This window comes from Cheilinus undulatus, linkage group 22 (genome assembly GCF_018320785.1).
Source record: "Cheilinus undulatus linkage group 22, ASM1832078v1, whole genome shotgun sequence".
Lineage (NCBI taxonomy): Eukaryota > Metazoa > Chordata > Actinopteri > Labriformes > Labridae > Cheilinus > Cheilinus undulatus.
In genome coordinates this window covers 10948285-10971165 of record NC_054886.1, presented here as the reverse complement: position 1 = coordinate 10971165, position 22881 = coordinate 10948285, and the positions used below count along the sequence as shown (strand labels likewise).

Here is a 22881-nt window from a genome sequence, read left to right as displayed (position 1 = left end):
TTGCATTGATGATGGGAGAGTCTGACCACTGCGCAAAGCCTTCTCCAGCACATCCCAAAGATTCTCAATGGGGTTAAGGTCTGGACTCTGTGGTGGCCAATCCATGTGTGAAAATGATGTCTCATGCTCCCTGAACCACCCTTTCACAATTTGAGCCCGATGAATCCTTGCATTGTCATCTTGGAATATGCCCGTGCCATTAGGGAAGGAAAAATCCATTGTTTAAGAAATAAGAAGTTACTCATTGCATCAGCTGGGATTAAATAACTTGTTGCCAGCTGAAAGATAATCACCCATGCAGTAATTATCCAATAGGAGGCTCGTACCTATTTGCTTAGTTAAATCCAGGTGGAGACTTTTTTTTGGCCAGGCAGTGTATAATCATTATGGATGTGCATCATGTATGAAGTATATTTCTAAAATAATAATAATTATAATTACAATGCAATACAAACACTTTTTAGCACCTTTAAATAGATGTTTATGGAGTACTTTGACAATAATCAGAATCACAATTAAAGGGGACATATCAACGCTTACAAGACAAGTTTATATTGATCTCAGAGGTCCCCAAAATGTGAATTTGAAGTCTGTTGCTGAAAAACACTCCAGTTTAGGATTTTTGCACGTCTAAAAACCCTCTGTTTCAGCCCTGCTCAGAACCAGCTGTTTCTGTGTCTTTAAATGTTACTGAGCTTTCTGACTCCGCCCCTCTCAGGAAACGGATGTGCCTCTCCTGATCCAAGAGGGGAGGGCCAACCGAACCTAGGGGTGGTGCTAACTCCCTACATGACATCATGAGGGGATAATCTGAGAAGGGCTTGTTTCAGTACACATTCAGAAAAGCCTGAAAAGGTCATTTTTGCATAATATGTCCCCTTTAAGACAAATCCACATTATACAATATGGTTTTAACGTGAGCTCTCCAACATAATTTGTGATCAGCGACAACTCTGAAGCGCTTATTTTCAAACATTGGTTATTATCTCCCATAATTTTTACCTTCCTATTTTTTTTTTTACCAGTTTCCAAATATTATATCTTTAGTTTAATTGACCTTTAATGACAATTTGTTGATACTGAATCTTCATGCATCAATCATCCAATTCCTTTACCATGGTATCCATAAGCTGATCAAGGTTTTTAGATTATTATTAAATTATGTATCCATATTAGGGATATAAGGGATGCACAATATTGGAATTTGCAGATATCCAATCCTAATCTTCACTGATATTTAAATGTTATTTAGACCTAAAACTTCAGTTCCTAAAAGCCACAATGAAAAGTTTGATGATGACACATTTCAGTCCTTTAAACATACTCTGAAGTGTAAGGAGTAACGATGACGTATAAAGAAAAAGACTTCAGCTGATGTAAGTCTGTTGGTCCAGCCTAAAACTCCAATAACTTATTTGTCTGTATCTGTATGCCCAATAATCACAGACCAATTTGTACTTGTAGATACCAGCAGAAATATTAATATCTGCCAATACAATTATTCACTTTGTGTGTATATATATTCACACATACACACAACAATAATATCCAATCAAGCAATAATTAAAGACATTACAGTAAAGTTTTAGTCTGGAAGAAACACTCTATCCCAAGAGCCTGGTGTAGAGCAGTGGAAATCCTGATTCCCAAGGAGGAGTCCTCTGATCTAAGCCAGATGCAGAAAAAATATCAGGATGACGAGGCCACTTTGACATACACTATATTGCCAGAGTATTTGCTCACCTGCTTTGGCTCGCATATGAACTTAAGTGACATCCCATTCTTAATCCATAGGGTTTAATATGACGTTGGTCCACTTTTTGCAGCTACAACAGCTTCATCTCTGCTGGGAAGGCTTTCCACAAGGTTTAGGAGTGTGTTTATGGAAAGCTTTGACCATTTGTGAGGTCACACACTGATGTTGGATGAGAAGGCCTGGCTCTCAGTTTCCGCTCCATTTCATGTCTTTATGGACCTTGCTTTGTGAACTGGTGCACAGTCATGTTGGAACAAGAAGAGGCCATCCCCAAATTGTTCACACAAAGTTGGGAGCATGGAATTGTCCAATCTCTTGGTATGCTGACGCATTCAGAGTTCTTTTCACTGGAACTAAGGGGCCAAGCCCAGCTCCTGAAAAACAACCCCACACCATAATCCCCCCTCCACCAAACTTTACACTTGGCACAATGCAGTCAGACAAGTACCATTCTCCTGGCAACCGCCAAACCCAGACTTGCCCATCAGATTGCCAGATGGAGAAGCGTGATTTGTCATTCCAGAGAACGCGTCTCCACTGCTCTAGAGTCCAGTGGCGGCGTGCTTTACACCACTGCATCTGGTGATTTGCATTGCACTTGGTGATGTATGGCTTGGATGCAGCTGCTCGGCCATGGAAACCCATTCCATGAAGCTCTCTACGCACTGTTCTTGAGCTAATCTGAAGGCCACATGAAGTTTGGAGGACTGTAGCGATTGACTCTGCAGAAAGTTGGCATCCTCTGCGTGCTATGTGCCTCAGCATCCGTTGACTCCGCTTCGTCATTTTATATGGCCTACTGCTTTGTGGCTGAGTTGCTGTTGTTTCCAGTCCAGTACCACGGTGGAATTCACTGAGCTCCTGAGCTCCATTCTTTTACAAATGTTTGTAGAAACAGTCTGCATGCCTAGGTGCTTGATTTTATACACCTGTGGCCATGGAAGTGATTGGAACACCTGATTTCAATTATTTGGTTGGGTGAGTGGATACTTTTGGCAATATAGTGTAGCTCAACTTTAGTGTAAGCATAAAAGACATGAGAGGTATGATATTCTTAGTGATTGAATCTACTGTTTGAACGACAAGACAAATAGCCTATCATTTTAAGGATATTTGGGGGGGCAATCATGGGCCCACTGGCTCCCCCTCTGGTCAGGAGAGGAAAGAAACTGACAGGTCATTTCTACATTGAAACACAAAACAAGAGCAAACTGAAGGAAACTGACAGACTTTATAGAAGTTTTGGAAATGAAAATGATTAGTGACATGATTTAGAAATCAGACCTTTAGATGGAGTAGATAGGGAGAAAATGACCCCCACTCACACTCGCTGTAATCCTTTCGTATTTATTCATCAGGGCGTTATAAATCTAGAAAACCATTATTATTTTAGTTTTCAATATGTTTGCCATTCATGCTGCTGTCATGAAAAGCAAATCAATGAATTTTTCTTGTCAAAATGTTTGTTTGTGTAATCAACACAGCATTAGTACTGACTGACGTCATGAAAAGGTGATTGATATTCATTCAGCAAAAACATCCCTAAGCATGTAAAAGTGGAGTCTGCAGAATGCACAGCTAAGACATATTTCTGTTATTATATACAGTGAAACTGACGGGGTTGAATGAATCTTTTTTATTTGGTCTGAGGACTTTTCCTCATGTTTCTCTTCCATCTGCCTTTTTATAAATAAATCTCACTTTTTCATCTCATTTTGACAGTTTTATGTAAATGTTTTCCTCCGTTCTGGTTGTTGGCTGTAATCTGACTCCAGCTGCAGCTCCACACTGAAACTCTCCTCTATTCTGAGCCAGGCTTCGTTTAATCCTGAGGGAGGCTCACCACAACAGTTGTTGTCTCCAGAGCCAAAAAAAGACGGCAGTTGTCCCTTTATAGGCCCTGGGGCCGACTGTGAGAGACCAAGGACGTCCAATCACATTTTTATTCAGACTTTTAAACTCACATTTCACCTGCTGGAGGTTGACGGACACTGCTTGTGCATCGATTCATTAGCATTATAAGTTTGTCTTATACTGTATTAAACATTCATTATGGTGGAGGGTTGGAACTTACCATGAGCAGGCCGGCATGTGCCACCTCTGATGTTTAAAAGAGGCTGTTAAAAAGACAACAAATGAACTGATTATGATTTATACCTCTTTCATTTTATGTTATAATCTACAAAACATTGCCTGAAAAAAAAAAAACCTCAGCAGGGCCGTCCCAAGCCTATATGAGGCCCTGAGCAAAGTTTGTCCCCCAACTGCCAAACAATGCTACTAATGAAATCAGTGAAAGTTGACCTGCACAACTACTGCTAATCTAAACTCTAAACTTGTCTTGATTATTCACAGGGTTAACCCCCTGAGGATGGGGTATTTTTATTGTATTTTCCTGTGAAAGCAGTACATTGTGCCACTCTAATGACGCTATCCATGCCTTCATAGCTCTTACAGAACATTTCCCAGCGAGCTTAGAACTTGGCCGACTCTGGGGTATTTAAAGATAAAATCCACACCATTAACTCTGATATTGGATGTCTTTTTGTCCATTTATAATCCATTTTTAATCATTCCAGCAGCTAGCAGGGTAAATCCACCACCATAGTGTCTGTTTGAATGCATTGTGACTGGGCTGTGACAACCAATGGCAGGCTGTTCCATCACCACACCATGCTTTGCCGAACAGCAAATGGTCTTTGTCTCTGCAGACAGGAACTGCTTTAATTAATGACTCAAATCCCCAAAAGTGCAAGGCCTTTTTTGTAAAAATGTGAATATTTTGAAGACTTTTTATCGCAGAGGGATTATATTTTAACTTTTTGGTCCCAAAGAGATGGGAGAAGAAGTTTGTGCCAAAAAAAAAAACCCCTTTGTCACAAAGCCCAGGTTGTCCTGATAAAAAGTGTTTAGAGTTTGACTGTGCTTTATGGGGTTGATGTTTTACAAGCATTTTAAGACAAAAAGTCTAGGAGAGACACAAAGGTTACAAAATAGCTCAGGTCTCATTTATCTGGTCAGTACTGAATACATTGTTTGCAATCACATGATCTTGAATGTCCATTGGGATCAGGAAGTGGTTGACAGCCATAAGGAATGAATATTAGCAGAGGAAAGTTAGTACTTTACAGCTCTAAATCGGCCTGCACGCTGCTGTTATCATCAGAACATACAGTAAATACGATCACTACACTTCAGAAAACAGTGATCTTTTTTTTTTACCACAATTTATCTGATTTACCTGGAGAGGAGGTGATCCAGATCTCTTATGACTCAGCCTTGCAGACCTCCTAGAGTGGTCTATCCAGATGAAGGGAGACCAGAGTCTAGAGGAGCCAAGTACTGAGCTAAGAGGCTAGCTGAATCCTCATTTATTCTCAAACCTGTTTAAGGTAAACAGCGATGTACTATCAACAGAGATTGATTCATGATGAGCCATTCACGAATGAGCCTGCGCTTAATGTGAGCCAAATCAACCAAATCGGATCACTTTAAGGAAACAGACCAAAAGTGAGTGGCTTGTCCTGACCTGAGACAGAAGATTTCTTTTAATTCAAAATTCCTACCTGCTGCTGTATATCTGTGAGGTTTTTTTTCTTTTTATTTTTTCCTAAGTATTCACTACTGTCAGGACACAAAAGTATATTAAGAATTAAGAGCGTTTTATTTTCACACCTTAACCACTTGTCGCAGTCATAAACTGCTCAATCATGGTCTCTTGGTAGAGTTTCTCTGTGCAGAAATCAATACTTGGGCTCAATACTCCATTTGATTTTTGATCAAATATTATTGAGTTAGGATTAAATTCAAAACAACCAGGGTCAACCAAAGTATAAAACAGTATAAAAGGCAAACTTAGTAATAAACAAATAAGATCAATTAAAACAGAACATTGCAAAATAATGGTCTATCAAACCTGTTGGGATTAAATAATCTCATCTTGTTTGGGCTGATGAAGGGGGAAACTGCTGCAGTAGCTCGACCTCCCCTGGTTTTCACTCCATTTTTAAGACTTACTTATTTCCTTTACAGACTGATTTTTTGATTTTAAAAATATTTGTCATATGGAGTGTTGTTTATACCTTATTTTGAAAAATGCATTTTGCATTTAATTCTTTTGATGATTTTTATATGATTTGTTCAATTTATCAAACATCAGATATTTATTCCATCTAGTTTAATGCTCTAGTATATAATAAAATTTGTTTGTTTGTTTGTTTGTTTTTTATTTAAATATTTTTGCTTTGTTTTGAAATTATCTTTAATTTTTTGTTTTTTTAATTTTAGGAAACACATTTTTTATTCAGTATTTTTTTGTGGTTTTCATTGGGCATTTTGTGCTCAGTGTGTTTTTTTTTATCAAAAATTAAATGATTGCATCTGGTGATTTTTTTTTTTTCTTGGCAGGGGCATAATTGTTCAATTAAGTGTTTTTATAAATAAAATAAAATAAAATAAAATGAAATATAATTTGCATTTAGAGATTTTTTTTCCTTTTAAAATAAATTTGCAGTTAGTGATATCGTTTATTTAAACTTTCTATTCTGTATTTTTTGGGAGGGGGCATTTTATCAAATATGCTAAACATATGGCTTTTTTGCAGTAGGAAAAACATTTTCCGCTTGTTTGTTTTTTTGAAAATGAATTCAGTAAGTGCAAAGCTGTGAAATATCATTCAGTATTTTTTGCATAACGTGAATTTATTTCATGAATATTTCTGCACTGCATAAAACATTTTTCATTTCTTATCAAATATTTATGTGTAAAGTTCGTTGCATCTGTCTTTCCTGCGGTGCAAACATTTTATAAAATCTGTTTTGCTTGTAGTTTAACAACATTGCATTTTATTATAAGATTTTTGGTCAATGATTTTGTTTTTAATTTATACAATTTTTTTTATAATTTTTTTTGGGGGGGGGTTATTATAACCAACATTTATCTATTTCTCTATTTGGCTTTTAAGAAACATTGTGTTTTCTGTCAAATATTTTTTGCATAGATTGGATCATTTGTCTTTTTAAACATGTTTGTGATAAGTAAAATGTGTTTATGTTTTAATATTTAATCCTAGGGTGAAATGTTTTTCCTGCCCATTAATGTTTTTCCAAATGCATTGATATTTTTTTCTGTAGTTTTCCTTCAGGGCCACTATAGATCTTCAAACATAATCAGACATGCAGCTTATTTGACACCACAGGGTCTCCGTACTGTATGAGATCGAACATACAGTGCCTGTTCTCGCGAGACTTTCAGTCTCCACTATGTTTACAGGCAGTATTTATTAGCAGCAGTCTCCCCCTGCCGTCACTGCTTTACGGTCGGGCTCGGTGATCGGTGAACCGCTGAAGCGGCTGCTGGGAGGAGATTTACCGACATTTAGTGGCTGACAGCCGGCCTCAGGCTCCTCTGCTGCGGGACTCGGTCTCCTCCTCACACCGACAGACCTCTGTCTCCTCCGGTCCTCCTCCGGTTTCAGACACGAAGCTGCAGCTCGACAGGTAAGAACCGGAACACGGGAGCTGGCCGTTAACGGGAACACGACAGTCAGTCTGTCCCGGAATTCACGGGGATATAGACCAGAACCGGCGAATTTATCACGGGATTCTGCGTGGGCTTCATTACCGTGACAGGTGTAGACCTGATCTGGCTGTGCTTGATCCGGTTCGTGACAGATGTGGTGCCCTTTAACCGTATCCATGGTAACAGCCCGGGACCAGTAGATCCAGGACCAGTAGAACCAGGACCTTTAGAGCCAAGACGAGTAGACTCAGTTCTGCTGACTCCGGTCTAATTTTAAACCTATTTAGACTTTAGTGTCTGGTCTTCAGACCTTCACAGCTCAGTGGACCAGGATGGACATCAGCCCTGAATCTACGGTAGTACTGAATCAGTTCGGCTTCCGTAGACCTCAGAGAACCCATTTAGTTTTACAGGAATACTGTTTTAACTGCTCAGGAACCACTGAGATCCCTGTAGGATTACAGCACTAGTTTACTGATGCTCAGTGCAGTGACAGTACTGGTTTACTGGTTTACTGATGACCAGTAGGATGAAAGTACTGGTTTATTAGTTTAGTGGTTTGCAGGTCTGGTCTGTGACAGAGGGGGTCCTATAGTCTCACAGACTCCTGGGGGGGAGGTCTGGCTCTCTGGGTGCAGCTGGAGGAGACAGGTGTAGTGAATCGATGCTGAGACTCCTCTATGTGGACTCTGGTCTCCTCTTCTCACCCTCAGTCTCAGTGAGAGTCTGAGACTAGGGTGTAGATGATTTGGTTTACTACAATTAAAGGTAACAATCTTCATCTTCATCGGGATCGAGAGTTTAACTGCTGTCTAATTTATTAAAATGTTATTTATTCCTGAATGTTCCCTGCTGGATTGATTCTAATGTTTTATTTTTAGACTGTGTGATCATTAGAGATGTTCTCATTGATCAGCATCATTATCAGCTGATTTTGATCAGTAGATGAGAATTCATGCTGCTAGTAGGTCTGTAGTCAACTCAAGAAAAATTGCATCCATGCACCGACTAATTGATTAGTATTTTTTTTAAAACAGCAAAGAATAACATGCACGTTACCTGAAGACTAATCTAATCGGTGCAGGCTCCTTACTGGTAAAAGAAGGGGTTCTACAGTATTCTCAGGCTGCAGGAGCCCGCTGTGTTATTTTTCATCCTTTTCTGCCCGTCTGATCTTCAAATCCCTGCTCTAAATGAAGATGATAATGCAGCAGAGGGCTATCAGACAAACATCAACACAGAGCTCTCTAGTATGAAGGAGACAATCCAGATGTTATTCAACCATTGCCTTTGCTCTTCCCTCATACGTCTGTTCCACTCTCATAGCTCTTGTTCGTTATACGGCGGCTTTTTTCCCCAGCTTGACGAGCGCCATCGGCTCACTGAAGTCTTCTCCCTCCACTAAACTTAATGTGAGAATATCTCAGGTCTCTACTTTTGTTGTTAACTGTGTGTGCTAAGGAGCTTGGGGCTAATGTTTTTATTTTGCCTTTTAACTAGTATGTCCCCTGAGAGTTACCATAGCTGTCATATGGCAGTTATTGGGGCTCCCTGTGGTTATAAAGTCAGAGCTTGATGCTTGATATATGATGTGCACTATGATGGCCACTGTAAATACTCCTTGGGGTCTGAATGAAGTGAAAATGAACATATCAAGCTCAATGAAGCATTTTTAATCAGTCCAGCCTCATTTTGATGTCATTACATACTGATGAGTTCAGAGATGGTTAGCTTGGACCTAGTGGCACCATCACTATATGGAATCATTTAGCCTACAGATGTTCTCTGATGTAATTGCTTTTGTCTTAGTTTATAACAATAACTTATATTGGGCTAGGGCTGCCAAAAGATTAAAATTTCTAATTCATCTCCAAATTTCTGTAGTTGATCACAATTAATTGCACCATTTTATTGCATTTTAAAAGTCTGCAATATCCATTTTAAACTGTTTTCATGTCATTAAGGGTAATTGACTTCCTGTTTGGGTACAGACCTACTTTTAGAGGTAGATGTAAACATGGACTTAACCACGTAAAAGGGAACTAGCCATGGATTGAAAATGAAATAAGAGATCATCAAAAAGGTGTGGATGACTTCTGTCTTGTCCACTAATCTGTAAGTGAAAGATATCAAGCAGTGGTGGATCAATTAATTGTGATTAAACAAATGTTAGTGCTCCAATTGTGGACGTTAATTGATCATGATTAACTTTATTAATCTTGACAGCCCTACTTATAACAGAACCCACCTGGTCCAGCCCACGTTATCTACGATAAGACAGCATGCAGTGTTTATTTACTAAGGTGACGGAAAAAAAAGGCCACAGTTCAGGACTTTTAAGGACCAGGAGACATCCCCTTTTCTCTCCTCTGCTGTCTATCTGTCTGTAAGAGACAGTAACACTGCCGTGAACACTTAAGTGAAATAATAATGGGACTTAATATTTGCGATCTGGTGAATAAAACCAGCATGGGGAGTAGAGGCTGTGACAGAGGGTAGAGAGCAGTGAAACTCACAGCACTACTTCAGTACAAGCATCCTTCATCCTTGTGCCCAGTTTAAGATTGTTAGAGCATTACAGCTGTGAAACTATCAGGCAGTAATATAATCTTTGTTTTTGCTGTCTTCACTCCCCTCTACCTGGATTGCCATGTGCAGCTTGCGCCTCTCTCTCTCCCTCCGCTGGGTGACTCTCATTTGAGTTATTTACCTTGTGGTGGAGGCACAGTGGCAGGGATTAAAATATCAAAAATGCAGAGAAGTGATTGGACCAGTTGAAAGCAGCTGGTTAAGCTTTTACACTACAAAAGCCCAATCAGGCTGAAAATCAGCCCGACTTCCAAGTGAGTCAAGGATGAGAATCGAAATCCAGCACTGATATGGTAACGTTACTAACACATCCTAAACCTACCATCCCTGACTTTTCAGAACATCTCAAATTAGTTCAAATTAGGCCCATAAGAATTATTTTAAGGCCTTAATGATACAATCTAAAATCATCCTATCCCACACCCCTAGTTCCCGTTTCTTCCGTTGCTGCATCGTTGTAGTAATGGTTGTACAAATTTGCACAGCACACCACTGGGGAAGCTCTGAATTAGAGAGCTGATTGAATAAATGTCCACCTCTTCTCTGGAGGCTTTTATTGTGAAATGCTGTTTCACCTAGAGGAGTATTTTTAATATTTGGCAGAGAAAACCTGAGTGAATACAAAAGTCATTTTTTAAATGATGATTTCATTTATTAAGGGAAAAAAGCCATCCGAACCTCCCTGGCCCTATGTGAAAAAGTCATTTCCCGCCCCTGTTAAATCCCAAATTGACTGTGCTTTGCCACATTTTTATAAAGCTCAGTTCAGTTTGACTATCCACACCCAGGCCTGATCACTGCCAGACCTGTGGACTGAATGAGTCCCTTCAATAGATCCTGTCTGACAAAGTGAAGTAGGCTAAAATATCTGCAACACATCATGGCACCATCTAAAGAAATTAAAGAACAGATAAGAAACAAAGCCACTGACATCTATCAGCCTGGAAAGGGTTACAAAGACATTTCTAAGGCTTCGGGATTTCAGCCAATCACAGTTAGAGCCATTATCCACAGATGGGGAAAACTGAGAACAGTGGTAAACTTTCCCCGGAGTGGCTGATAAGGAAAAATCCAATATTCCTTCCATTTCTGATGATTCATAAATGTTCTGTTAAGCTTATCCAAGGTCCCAGGTCACACTGTACAGTAAGGAATGGAGACTCTGGCGTCTCTCCTCTTCTCCTTGGTTGATAGTCTAAACTCACATCCTTGAGTAGATAAAATGCTGTTCGTTCCTATAATGTTTCCTCACAGTTTCGTGTGTTGGTTACCTTTAGGTGGAGACTGTCTGGCTCCAGTATGGCAGAGGCTGTGGATCATATCTTGAGTTATGATCAGGATCAAGGTTTACCATGAGGAATAAAAGCATGAACTACTTTGGGCTTCGTTAGAAATCTGGCTTCAACCTCTCACTGTGTTGATGTCACTGTTTCTCCTCGGCCGAGACTAAGTAAACAGCTCAACTTAAGTCATCTTGTCTCTCGTGTCTTTCTCTCACCTCAGTTCTTGGAGTGGTTATTAAATATTTCTTCATCAGATTGGCGTCACAAACAGGATCTCAATACAACGAAGGCTGGTAAGTGTGCAAAATTTTTATTCTTTGCCTTTACCATGTCTGAGTTTGACGAGATCAAAAGAACAGTCTATAATTTGGCTATAACCACTAAAAGCTGGGGAGGACTATGTCCACAGGGACTGGTCCACCTTTTACCCCACACAAAGTTACCCTGTTATGGACTGATATATAATGGACTGATGACTATATGACTGTCTATGTGAAGCAATTAACTGAAATTCTCAGTGGCCAGCCAACCAAAATGACTAAAAAAAAGGACTAAAAAATCAAAATGAAGGTTGAATAACAGGAATCAGTTTATATATAGATGTTTGGTGTAATACTTGAACACAGAAGTTGAATTATCATGATAATGAGGAGAAAAAATTGAGTGCATCTTCATCATCACCATTGGTGCATCCCTTCTGTTGTATTGGATGTCATCTTTCTGTCCATGCTGACGGCCCTCCTCTCCTTCCAGAAGCCGTACAGATCCCGTTCTTTCCCCCAAACGCTCCCACAGCAGTGTACGTGTTAGATAACGGCATTTGGAGGGTGCTGCTGCGTGTTGGCTGAGGTCAGAGATAAGACAGCGGCGGATGATGTACGAGTGTTTATGGTGGTTTAAACAAACCGTGTCCTCCCTCTCTGCTGTCTGATTTACGTCCACCATAAGTTGGTACGGTTAATGCAGCTCTGACAGCTGGCTCTGCACGCCGCTCTCTCTGCCAAATGTTAATCAATGCTGCAGCTTTATTATTAAAAGTTAGATTTCTACTCAGGGATAATATCTGTAAGTGATTCTGACGCTGCAGTTTCTGAGCGTCCAGGGAGCACTTTCTCCGTCTGTTAGCCGCTTAAAGGATTTAAGAGGAAAGCTGCTGTAATCCTGTATTAGAGCACGCTGATATGACAAAATATGAGCACAATATTTATAGGAGATGGAAATACAGCCAGTTAAGGAGCATCGGTCGGCTGTTATGTGCAGAAACTAGATTTTATTTTTTAATAATTAAAAGCCCAGATATATGTGCAGATCAAACACATTAAGATGAAAAAATATTTTTTTCTGTCTTTTGTTTTCAAAAAAGGAATGAATGAATGTTCAACTTCTGTTTTTGTGATCAAAAAAGAATGTTAAAAAAGGAATAATACCCTTTCCATCATGTGTGACCTTATGAAGGTTTCAAGAAGAATGTTACATCAACGGTGTTCCATTCTTTGATCCATCTTTTTTGTTCAGCACAACAATAAGATGAAAAACAAACCATTTTTCATTTTTTGTTTCTCTTTTTTTGCTTTGTTTTTTCTTTATGTAAAACCCCAAACAGGTGTGAAAAAAGAATGTTACATCACCAGTGTTCCATTTTTTGATCTGTCTTTTTTGTTCTGCAACAAAACAATAAGATGAAAAACAACCCATTTTTTGTTTTTGGTTTCTCTTTTTTTCTCTTTTTTTCCCCTTTTATTTGTAACTCCATAAAGGTATGAAAAAAGAATGTTATATCACCAGTGTTCCATTCTTTGATCTTCCTTTTTTGTTCAGCAAAAAAAAAACAAACAATAAGATGAAAAACAACCCATTTTTGTTTTTGTTTCTCTTTTTGCTTTTATTTACATGTATTTGTAATCCCATAAAGTTATGAGAAAAGAATGTTTCATCACCAGTGTTCCATTCTTTGTTTTTCCTTTTATGATCAAACAAAAACAATAAGATGGAAAAAAAATCATTTTTGTTCTTTCTTTCTCTTTTTTTTTTTTTTGCTTTTTTACTAGTTCATTTGTGACCCCATAAAGGTATGAAAAAAGGAATGTTAGATGACCAGTGTTCCATTCTTTGATCCTTCTTTTTTTAAGCACAAAAACAATAAGATGAAAAACAATTTTTCATTCTTTGTATCTCTTTATTTGCTTTTTATCCTGTTCATTTGTAACCCCATAAAGGTGGGGCAAATAATGTTACATCACCAATGTTCCATTCTTTGTTTTTACTTTTATGATAAAACAAAAACAATAAGATGAAAACGAACCATTTTTGTTCTTTCTTTCTCTTTTTTTTTTTTTTGCTTTTTCCTGTTCGTTTGTATCCCCACAAAGGTGGGACAAATAATGTTACATCATTAGTGTTCCATTCTTTGATCTTTTTTTTTTTTTTTTTTTGCTCTGCACAAAAACAATAAGATGAAAAGCAAAACATTTTTCTTTCTTTCTGTTTTTTTGCTTTGTTTTCTCTTTACTTGTTTCCCCATACAGGTGTGAAAAAGAATGTTACATCACCAGTGTTCCATTCTTTGTTCTTTCTTTTATGATCAAACAAAAACAAGAAGATAAAAAAAAAAAATCATCAGGTCATTCTCCCTCTTACAAAGAATATTACAGAATTCAAAGTGCAGGTTCCTGCTCAGTTTTTAAACATGTGGTTCACTACAGTATTAAACATTCTGACAGTTTTATCTGCTTTATGTGGATGTTAGAGAGGACTCATTGTGTTATTTTAAACACTAGTATAAAAAGTATAGGCCCTCTGACAGCCTCATCTCTCTGGATGTTACAGCGAGGACTCTGCCCTCCAGTTTCAGTATAAATGAAGTGTTAGAGAGCATTTTTCTGCCCACTCCCACATGAAACTCTCCTCTGTTTTCTGTCCTGACACTTAACCCGCCCACAGGCTCTGCAGGTTAGGAGTCAAACTCTGCTGCTATACTGTGGAGTTACTGCTGGAGAACGTCAGAGATTTATACTGAATCAGCGTCAGAGTGGCATAGGTCAGGATTTTACTATGATAAAAACAACAACAGCGAGCCAAATGATAACACATCATCAGCTAATTTGTCTTACTAAAGATAATCTCACACCATAAAACAGGAAGTAAGCGAGTATGACATGAAGAATGATTCATAATACACCATGTCTAAGGTTTATATTATATCTTTGTAAACAGATTAATCACAGAGGTGGTCCAACTTTCCAAACTCCTCACTTTCAAACATTAATACTGCATTGTTTGACTTGGAAGTATGACAGTTCAATAGAATCAGTTACTGAGATTTTCTTTCCCTATTTAGACAGCTTCAGATCGTAAAATAGGACAGAGAATATCAAGAGTTATACGGAAGTTTAGTATTCTGATAACCTGACAACCCTGAAACAGTCTCATATATCCGCCCCTCCTCTGTTTTCTTCATCTGCACAGATGTTGAAGGTAAAACCACATCATATGCTGTTTCTGTTCTGTTCATTTAGAATAAAAAGGAAGAATTAATAGAAACTTTCCATGAAGAGACTGTAGAAGAGCCACTGATGGTGAGACATCATAAGAGGAACTGTGAGTTTAATTTTTAAAGAACTCCTAAATAATTCACAAACACAGCTGGGCATCGTTTTTAGCAGGTAAACAGGGTAGTTTAATGCAGTTGTTGGGGACTATTTCCAGTTGCGGACTGATCCACCTTTTTTTCTCTGTTGGTGGTTTTCAGAGAAACAGGAACTGTACAGCAGGGAGCCAACAATTTATAAATCAACAGATATCAAAAATCTAACCTTCTGTATGATTCCTGTCAAAGAAAAGAATATCAACAATATTGACTCAATCCAGCAGCGAAAACACTAGAAGTTCATGAAAACTTTCAAGAAAACTCCTGCAGTCTGTCTAAATTGCGCAGAATCCTTGGTTTCCATCTTGAAAAGTTGCCAACATGAGATCAGATCTTTGGAGCAATCCCTCCTGAATCACTTTGAACAGAAACTGCAGCAACTTAAATTAATTAAAGAAACAAACTAAATATTTTTTTTTTGGACCAGTTAAGCACAACAAACTCTTAATTATTCTCTGACATTATAGTCTATTTCACTTCTGCTTTGCGTTTTCTCCTGTCAGGGTATTGTTGTGGATCTTGTTTAAGCACTTTGTCAATCGTATTGTAATAATTTGTTCTATTTGATGTTCATTTGAATGTTCAATTTTCTTTATTTTTCTTTATTCAATATGTGCAATAAAATGAAAAATAAATAAATAAAATAAATTATCTAGTAATTTTCTCAAGAATGAGGTGCCGTTACCTAATAATGAGTTGACATTTTACCAAGTAATATTATGGAAGCATTTATGTAGTATTAGTTATAAGGAATTCCTCATAATACTGTGCAGTTCTCTGGTAATTAGGTGGCATTTTACACTACCCTCACCCTAAAAATGACTCAGTGAAAGGACTCACTTCAACTGGAAGCTGAGAATTATCGAGAGATTTATTAGAAAATTATCCTCTCAAGGAATTTCATGGTAAAATACCACTTAGTTACCCAAAAAAACAAAAAATATTATAAAGAACTATTTTATAATTAATACATTATTACTAGGTAAATACTTCCTTAATATTTGTAATTTATAACTTGTTAAAATACCAACTTTTTAAAGGTAATTATCATCTTATTCTTGAGATGTTACCAGATAATTGCACATTACTATAAAATTACCAGGTAATTAGGGCCCATTAAAATAAAGCATTACAGAAAGTTGTAAACTGGTATTTTGACACATTTCAGGAAAAATATTCCACCTTCTGCAATTTGAAAATTGCTGCAGGCCATTTAATGATTTAATCTATATTTAGATTAATTGCCCAGCCTTATTATTAAAGGTCACATATTATGCAAAAAATAATTTTTCAGGCTTTTCTAACAAAATATGTGCCCTTGGCCTGTCCACAGTCCCCTCAAGCAGGGGCGTAGAATTGGGTAGGGATGCTAGGGACACGTCCCTATCAATATTATGCCACTACCACATGGTCCCTTCAGCGCTGGTTATTGACATAAACACACAAACAGTTGGATGGCATGGTGCGCGGAGTCACCAAAGCCCTCTCCACTCTAATTCACGGTGCTGAAAACCACTGCAAGCAAAACACAACATAAACACCACACAAACAATCCCTTATCCACATAAAACCCTCAAATTACACCCCAACAAAACCACCAACACAAAACACAAGCATTACAACACAAAACATAAGCATTTTAACGCAAAATCACTCTTTACGTTGTCTTGCCAGGGATGAGCTGGCGCAAGTTTAAAACATCAGAAGTAACTATAGTAAGAGTGGAAAACGCACGGCAATGTTCGTAAAACGTCAGACCTACATGTAGCATACACCTGTCCTCTGAATTTTCCATCTTCTGGCTTTGTATTACTTATAAGTGGTGGACTTTCTCTTGTAACTCTAGCTGCTCTTCTCTTTGCTGCTCTTAAAGCTGTTCTGATGTTTTTAGGGGCAGTTTTCTAGCTGCATGTGGTTAATCTAAGTTTTGGTGTAGTACTTGCAGCGTTAGTCTCTCCCTCCCTCTCTCTCTCTCTCTCTCTCTCTCTCTGTGCACCTGTTTGTAGGTGCGCTCTTGTCCTAGAGGTGTCATTCATGCGCTGGAATGGTTATTGTGTGTATGTTCAATTGTCATCCTGGCGGCGCCACAGATCATACCCGACCATTTATCAACAAGTATGACATTATATTAGATATAATGTGCAATAATGTCTTATCAGGAGAATACAGAGTAGCGAGGCAGTTGAAGCGATGAAAGGTGGAGAGACTGAGGAAGCTCAGGTGAGGTCTTAAACTGATTAGTGAAATATGTGTTAGCCCATTAATACTTTTTAAACATAAACAATTTTATCAAGAGAAGAACCGTCATACATTCAGGGGAGAGACAGGAGAGGCAGATGGAGCTTCAGGGTGTGAGGTAAGGTTTAAAAATCATATTATTGATAATTATAGATTCAGAAAGGAGAACAGGTGAGGACTGACATCTAGTTGATTTTTTAAAGATCAATTTTCAATAATTATTTCATTATTTCCACAGTACTCTAAGGGTTTGGGTTAGGTTATGATTAGGTTATCAGCTGCACTAGAACACCCCACTAGTGTTCTTCACCATTTATATGGTGAAATGCTACTCCATAGTGACACATAAGTGGATTTTTTCCTGTTTAGTTTTAAAATGAGCCACCTTTGTGCTCAGGAGCTGTACCTTGACAGCTCATAATCATACCCTTCAAGGAAATCCAATTTGCATATGAGAAATATTTCATATTTTGTGTTTATTTTTACATTGCAAACATACCTTACAACATTTAAAAGGTTAAATTCCTAAAGACTAATCAGGATTTAATATTTAAGGTCAGGACTGATCTTGATTGTATATATATATATATTGCCATTTTTGTCATTTGTCATGAGAGTTAAATCAGTGCTGCCCTCTCACATTTAACCCCGCCTCCACCCAGCATCCACCTGTAGGATCTGATAGTGGTTTAAGATATAAGCTACTCCAGGTCTACAAGTATTTATGTCTATATTCTCATAGTTCAGTATAAATCTATGAGAAGTAAAGAGGGCAGAGCCCGGACGGCAAACACCAACGATTAACATTTTAACCTTTACTACAGGACTGAACTATACTGCATATTTTCACCTTGAGTCATGTGACTCAGTCAAACAATTGGATAGTCCTAAATAATAAATAAATAAACCCCCATCAAAACAGATTTCCTTGATAATTTGACTCACTGCTCCATTACTCCCCACAGCGGTTATTACAACATCCATCACCACTGAACCCCTATTAGGGTCAGGGGGGCTGGAGCTGATCCAGGCTGCCACTGGGCAAGAGCAGAGGTGGAAAGAAGTGCACAACTGTTGTAATCCAGTTAAAGTACTTTAGTAAAAGTACTGACTGTCATGTTTATTTATGTGATCAGTTTGAATAAAGGTAAAATTGATGCTGATTATCTTCATAGATGTTAAATCTGTGGAGAAGAGCCTCATTAACCACAGATTTCCCTCCATTAATCAGACTGGGATAAATCCTGGTAACCCTGATGATTAGACCTTTTATGGACACAGAGTTCTGCTTCAGTTCAGGATGAAATGATCCGACCAGTTACTGTATTTACAGTAAAGAGCTCCAAAAAATCCTAGAAGAAGAAGAGGAGAGGTGTCAGACTGGGCCTGATGATGGTCTGTCAGAGCTTTTGTGATCTATTCCAGTCTTTCCCGTCCTCTGGTCCTCAGGGGGAGTTCCTGTCCTGTAATCGGCTGTAGCGTGAAACTGTAGACACCCAAACCGCAAAATGGAAAATTCCAATGATTCCCGTAGAGCCGGAGTGTCGGTCAGACCCTCGCTGTCTACTGTATGTGTCAGAGCAAGGGTTACAGCCAGGCCTCACTGTTAGAACTGAGCTGATGTCTCTGTTATCATGTTGAATCCAGAAATCTTTCAATAGAGCCACTCAGATGAAGTAAAGTAGGCTAAAAGAGCTCCAACACATCATGGCACCATCTAAAGAAAGAGAAGAACAGAGGAGGAACAAAGTTACTGACATATATCAGTCAACAAAGGGTTACAAATACATTTATAAGGTTTTGGGACTCCAGAGAGCCATTACCCACAAATGAGGAAAATTGTGATCAACTTACTGGGATTGGCCAGCCTACCAAAATAAGTAAGACAGACGTCCTCAAACTCCAGACAGACTGGAATTTCCTCACCAACTCAAATGGCCTGTGAAAAATGCTTCCAAACTCTGCAATCAGTCCCATTGGTTAAAGAGTAAAACAGCGCTGATGTCAGCAGGATAGATGCTAATTAGCTACCTTCACAAGCTCACTAGTGTTTGTTTAGGAGTTTGCAGCATAATTTTTCATTTAAATGTAATTTATTTATTCTTTTATATATATATTGTGTTATTTGTAACTGTAGAAAAAACCTGAGCTGTCAATGCTACAGTTTAGACAACATGAACAAGGAAAATTTTCAAGTTCCCAATTAACAAAAATAAATTCTGCGTTGCATTTGCTTCAACTTCTGCACAGAAAATGTACCAAACAAAGATACCAAAAAATTTAGCGTACAGTTTTACCCCTTATAACAATTATTTTAATGGAAATAGGCCAGTTTGGACTTCAGATGGAGCAAAAAATATGACAGAACAACTAGTCCTTCAAAATAAAAGCACATCATAAAATTGGATATCCTGATGTCTGTGGTCTACCATGTTTTTAAACCAGTTTAGATCTGAAATCCTCTGCCTGCCTCAGATTTTTCACTCCAAACAGATTCCCCGTTCATTATTAATGTTCATATTTCTCAGCAGCTGCTGCAGGTTTATGAGTTGTTGTATGCCCATCTGTTCTCCGCATTAACCATCATTAAGACAACCTGCAAACTCCTCTCCAGGTTTACCGTCTGCTCCTCACTCCATCCCTGTCAGTGTCATGATGTTGTTTTGGTTGGCTGTGATTGATCAATACCGTAGGTCTGTCTGTTGTCTGCCCGCGCTCACTCTGACGTCTCTCTCCAGGTTTTTTCCTCAGACATGTGACTCGATGTGACTCGAACCCGCCCTCCGTGAAACCAATCCTCCTGTGAACTTCAGACATGAATTCCTCGGTCTAATTTAAGGAGTGACACACTTTCTCCCCCCATCCCCTCCCCTCAGAGTCTTCCCCAGTTCTCCTCTCTTATTTCCTCACCCACTGGAACCAAACCACCACCCGTCTCCCCTCGTCTCACCGCAGCTCAGCTCTGTCCAGTTACTTTAAATATTTGATTTCACTGTAGGCTTTTTATAACACTATAATTTAACAAGAGTGCAGGACCAGTTGCAAGGTCCAGTCACTGGTTAATCAGTATTCCTGGCTACCATGACACCATGAAGACAAAAGAACTCAGAGAAAAGGTTATTGATCTTAATCATCATCTTAATCTTCAAGAAATGGAAGGAATATGGCACGTGTAAATCTGCATAGATCAGACTGACCTCACAAACTGAGTGAGCGTGCAAGAAGGAGACTAGTGAGAGAGGCCCCCAAGACACCCATGACTACTCTGAAGGAGTTACAAGCTTCAGCAACCGAGATGAGAGAGACTCTCAATACAACAACTGTTGGCCGGGTTTTTCACCAATCAAAGCTTTTGTGGGAGAGTGGTAAAGAGAAAGCCACTGTTGAAGAAAACTCAGATTAAATCTGGACTAGAGTTCACCAAAAGGCGTGTGCCAGACTCCATGGTCAAGTGGAAGAAAGTTCTTTGGTCTGATGAGACCAAAATGGACCTTTTTGGTAGACAAGATCAAAAACACTGCACATCACACCATCCCTACGATGAAGCATGGTGGTGGCAGCATCATGCTGTGGCAGTGCTTCTCAGCAGTCGGTCCTGGAAGGTTTGTAAAGGGAGAGGGTAAATCGAATGTAGGATAATCCTGGAGGACAATCTTATTCAAAGAGAACTACGGCTTAGATTTATTTTCTTGTGAGACAATGAGCTGAAGCATACAGAGAAAGCTACACAGAAATGGTTTAAAGACAACAAGGTGGATGTTCTGGAGTGGCTGAGTCAAAGCACAGACCTCAATCCAATTGAGAATTTTTGGCCTGACTTGAAAAGGGCTGTTCACGCCCAATCCCTGTGCAGGTACCAGAGCTTGAGCAGTTTAGTAAAGAAGAACAGAGTAAAATTGCAGCGTCCAGATGTGCAAGCCTGATAAAGACAGCATAAAATTTTTAAGCTAATATTTGCCAGTTCTTGTTTTCAGGACCGAGCAGGCCCTACTGTGTAATCTAGCATGAAAAGGTTTAAATGATATCATAACCAGCTTTGTCAGTTTGTATGTATACTCCATATCACTAGTATGAACCAATCAAAGATCAGTCTCATATCCAGGATTCTGAGTCCATGTTATCACAGCCACTGTAGCTCAGACAAGCCTGCAGACTTCAGCGGTCCCTGAGCGCCCCGTCTTCTCTCCATCCTCTCTCTCTGTGGACCCAGGAGCCTCTCTCTCCTCCTCTCTGTTGTCTCCTCTCACAGCTGTCTCTGCTATTAATAATGACTGTGACGTCAGGCGTCTGCTGCAAATTTATGAAACCTAAAAGCTTCAGTCACATCGGCTCTGAGAGGACGCCACAGTCTGGACCAGCGTTTCTTATTCTCCATTTTCATCTGTATAACATTTAAAGACTGAAGAACAATGGCCGCCCTCGCCTCTCTCCCACCTGTCTGTTAGAGGCGCCTGTTTATGTTGTGTGATGTATGGTCGCCATAGCAACAGGATTAGTTTGGAGGTGGTGTAAGGGATAGGGGGGCAGCTGCTCCCACTCTGGGCTGTATAGAGATATAGTCGGTCTATTTTAGTGATGTCACCTTCCTCCGTCCCTCTCTCATAAACAGGCCTGTTCTGACCTCCTACATGTCTTCAATGCCACGGCGTCTTATGTAAACAAATATCTCATTTATAAACTGTCTACAACACGTTTACTCTCTGATTCATGCTTATATGATCATCTTTATCTACAGAGGGTTGTTATAGAGAATGGCATCTATGGATACTGCAGTAATTTTCAAAATAACAAGATTGAAAAGGCTAAAAAAATGTGTGCAAAAGTTCTGAAGCAGTTATTAAAAACAACTATGTAGTCATATATTTATCAAATCAAATCTACATTAGGACTTAATGCATTCCAGTATTTTTTACATATACTGTGATTTTGATATGATTTGTGGTATAAATAATGGGCAATTTTACATCCTTTTTCTCTTTTCAGTTGAAAAAAAAAATTACATAATAATCGAAAGAGAATAAACATGATGAATGAGTGAATAACATGTGCACCAGGACTTCTTTGTTGTTAAAAATGTCAAACTTAATGGAACTAATTTCACCTTAAAGAGACAAAGAACATCCTGCATTTTCAGAGTAGCAGTCCATATTTTGGTTCCAATGAAATTTTGATTAATAGATCACCCCTAAGCAATATTAGCAACACTTTTGTTCACAAACTTTAAAGGACTCAACATGGAGCTCTTAGGGACACTTCAGTAATCAAAATGTTTAGAATTCTCTGTTTAAAATTATCAATTATATTTAATATTATTATCCATAACAATAAAAGTAGCAAATCTTTAAAGATATAGATCTTGGGATATTTTTTCAACCACACACTGCCTAAATTAAACATCTACAGTGGCAACATTTTGGTTCCAAATACTGCATATCAAACATTAAAGGACCCAGCATGGAGCCCTGAGGGACTACACTGTTTTACTTTACACTGCTTGTTAAAATGTTCTCAACCTTTTGTTTTGAAAACATTACATTATATAAGATATAATGATAATATAAAATGACACTATTCTGTAATAATAATAAATGATAGTATCAAAAAGTAGCAGAACATTAAAATACAGATTAAAGATGTTAAGTAAAGCTGGAGAGGAGGCAGCTAAAGCTAAACTTTTTGTTATTAATACAGGAAATGACTGAACAAGGATGTATGATACAAAATTTTTGCAGATATCAAGTAAACCATTATTAAAAAATTTGTTTTAACCAGTGGATATCGGCAAATAAATTTAGTTCAGGAAGTATATGTTAGCTGATATTTACAGTGAATATTGGCCAAAATTTTCA

The 22881-nt window shown here is 38.5% G+C and overlaps 1 protein-coding gene across 2 annotated transcripts in view; it reads left to right on the top strand.

Annotated features, from left to right (window-relative positions):
* The first annotated feature begins 7065 nt into the window (after nt 1-7065).
* The window catches only part of ache (acetylcholinesterase), a 30227-nt gene continuing 14411 nt past the window's right edge, over nt 7066-22881 (top strand). The window contains exons 1-2 of one of the 2 annotated variants that reach the window (XM_041779624.1): nt 7066-7254; nt 11369-11441. The gene's annotated coding sequence lies outside the window, so the exon portion shown is untranslated. The remainder of the gene's footprint in view (nt 7255-11368; nt 11442-22881) is intronic. The other variant, XM_041779623.1, reaches the window with a different exon arrangement.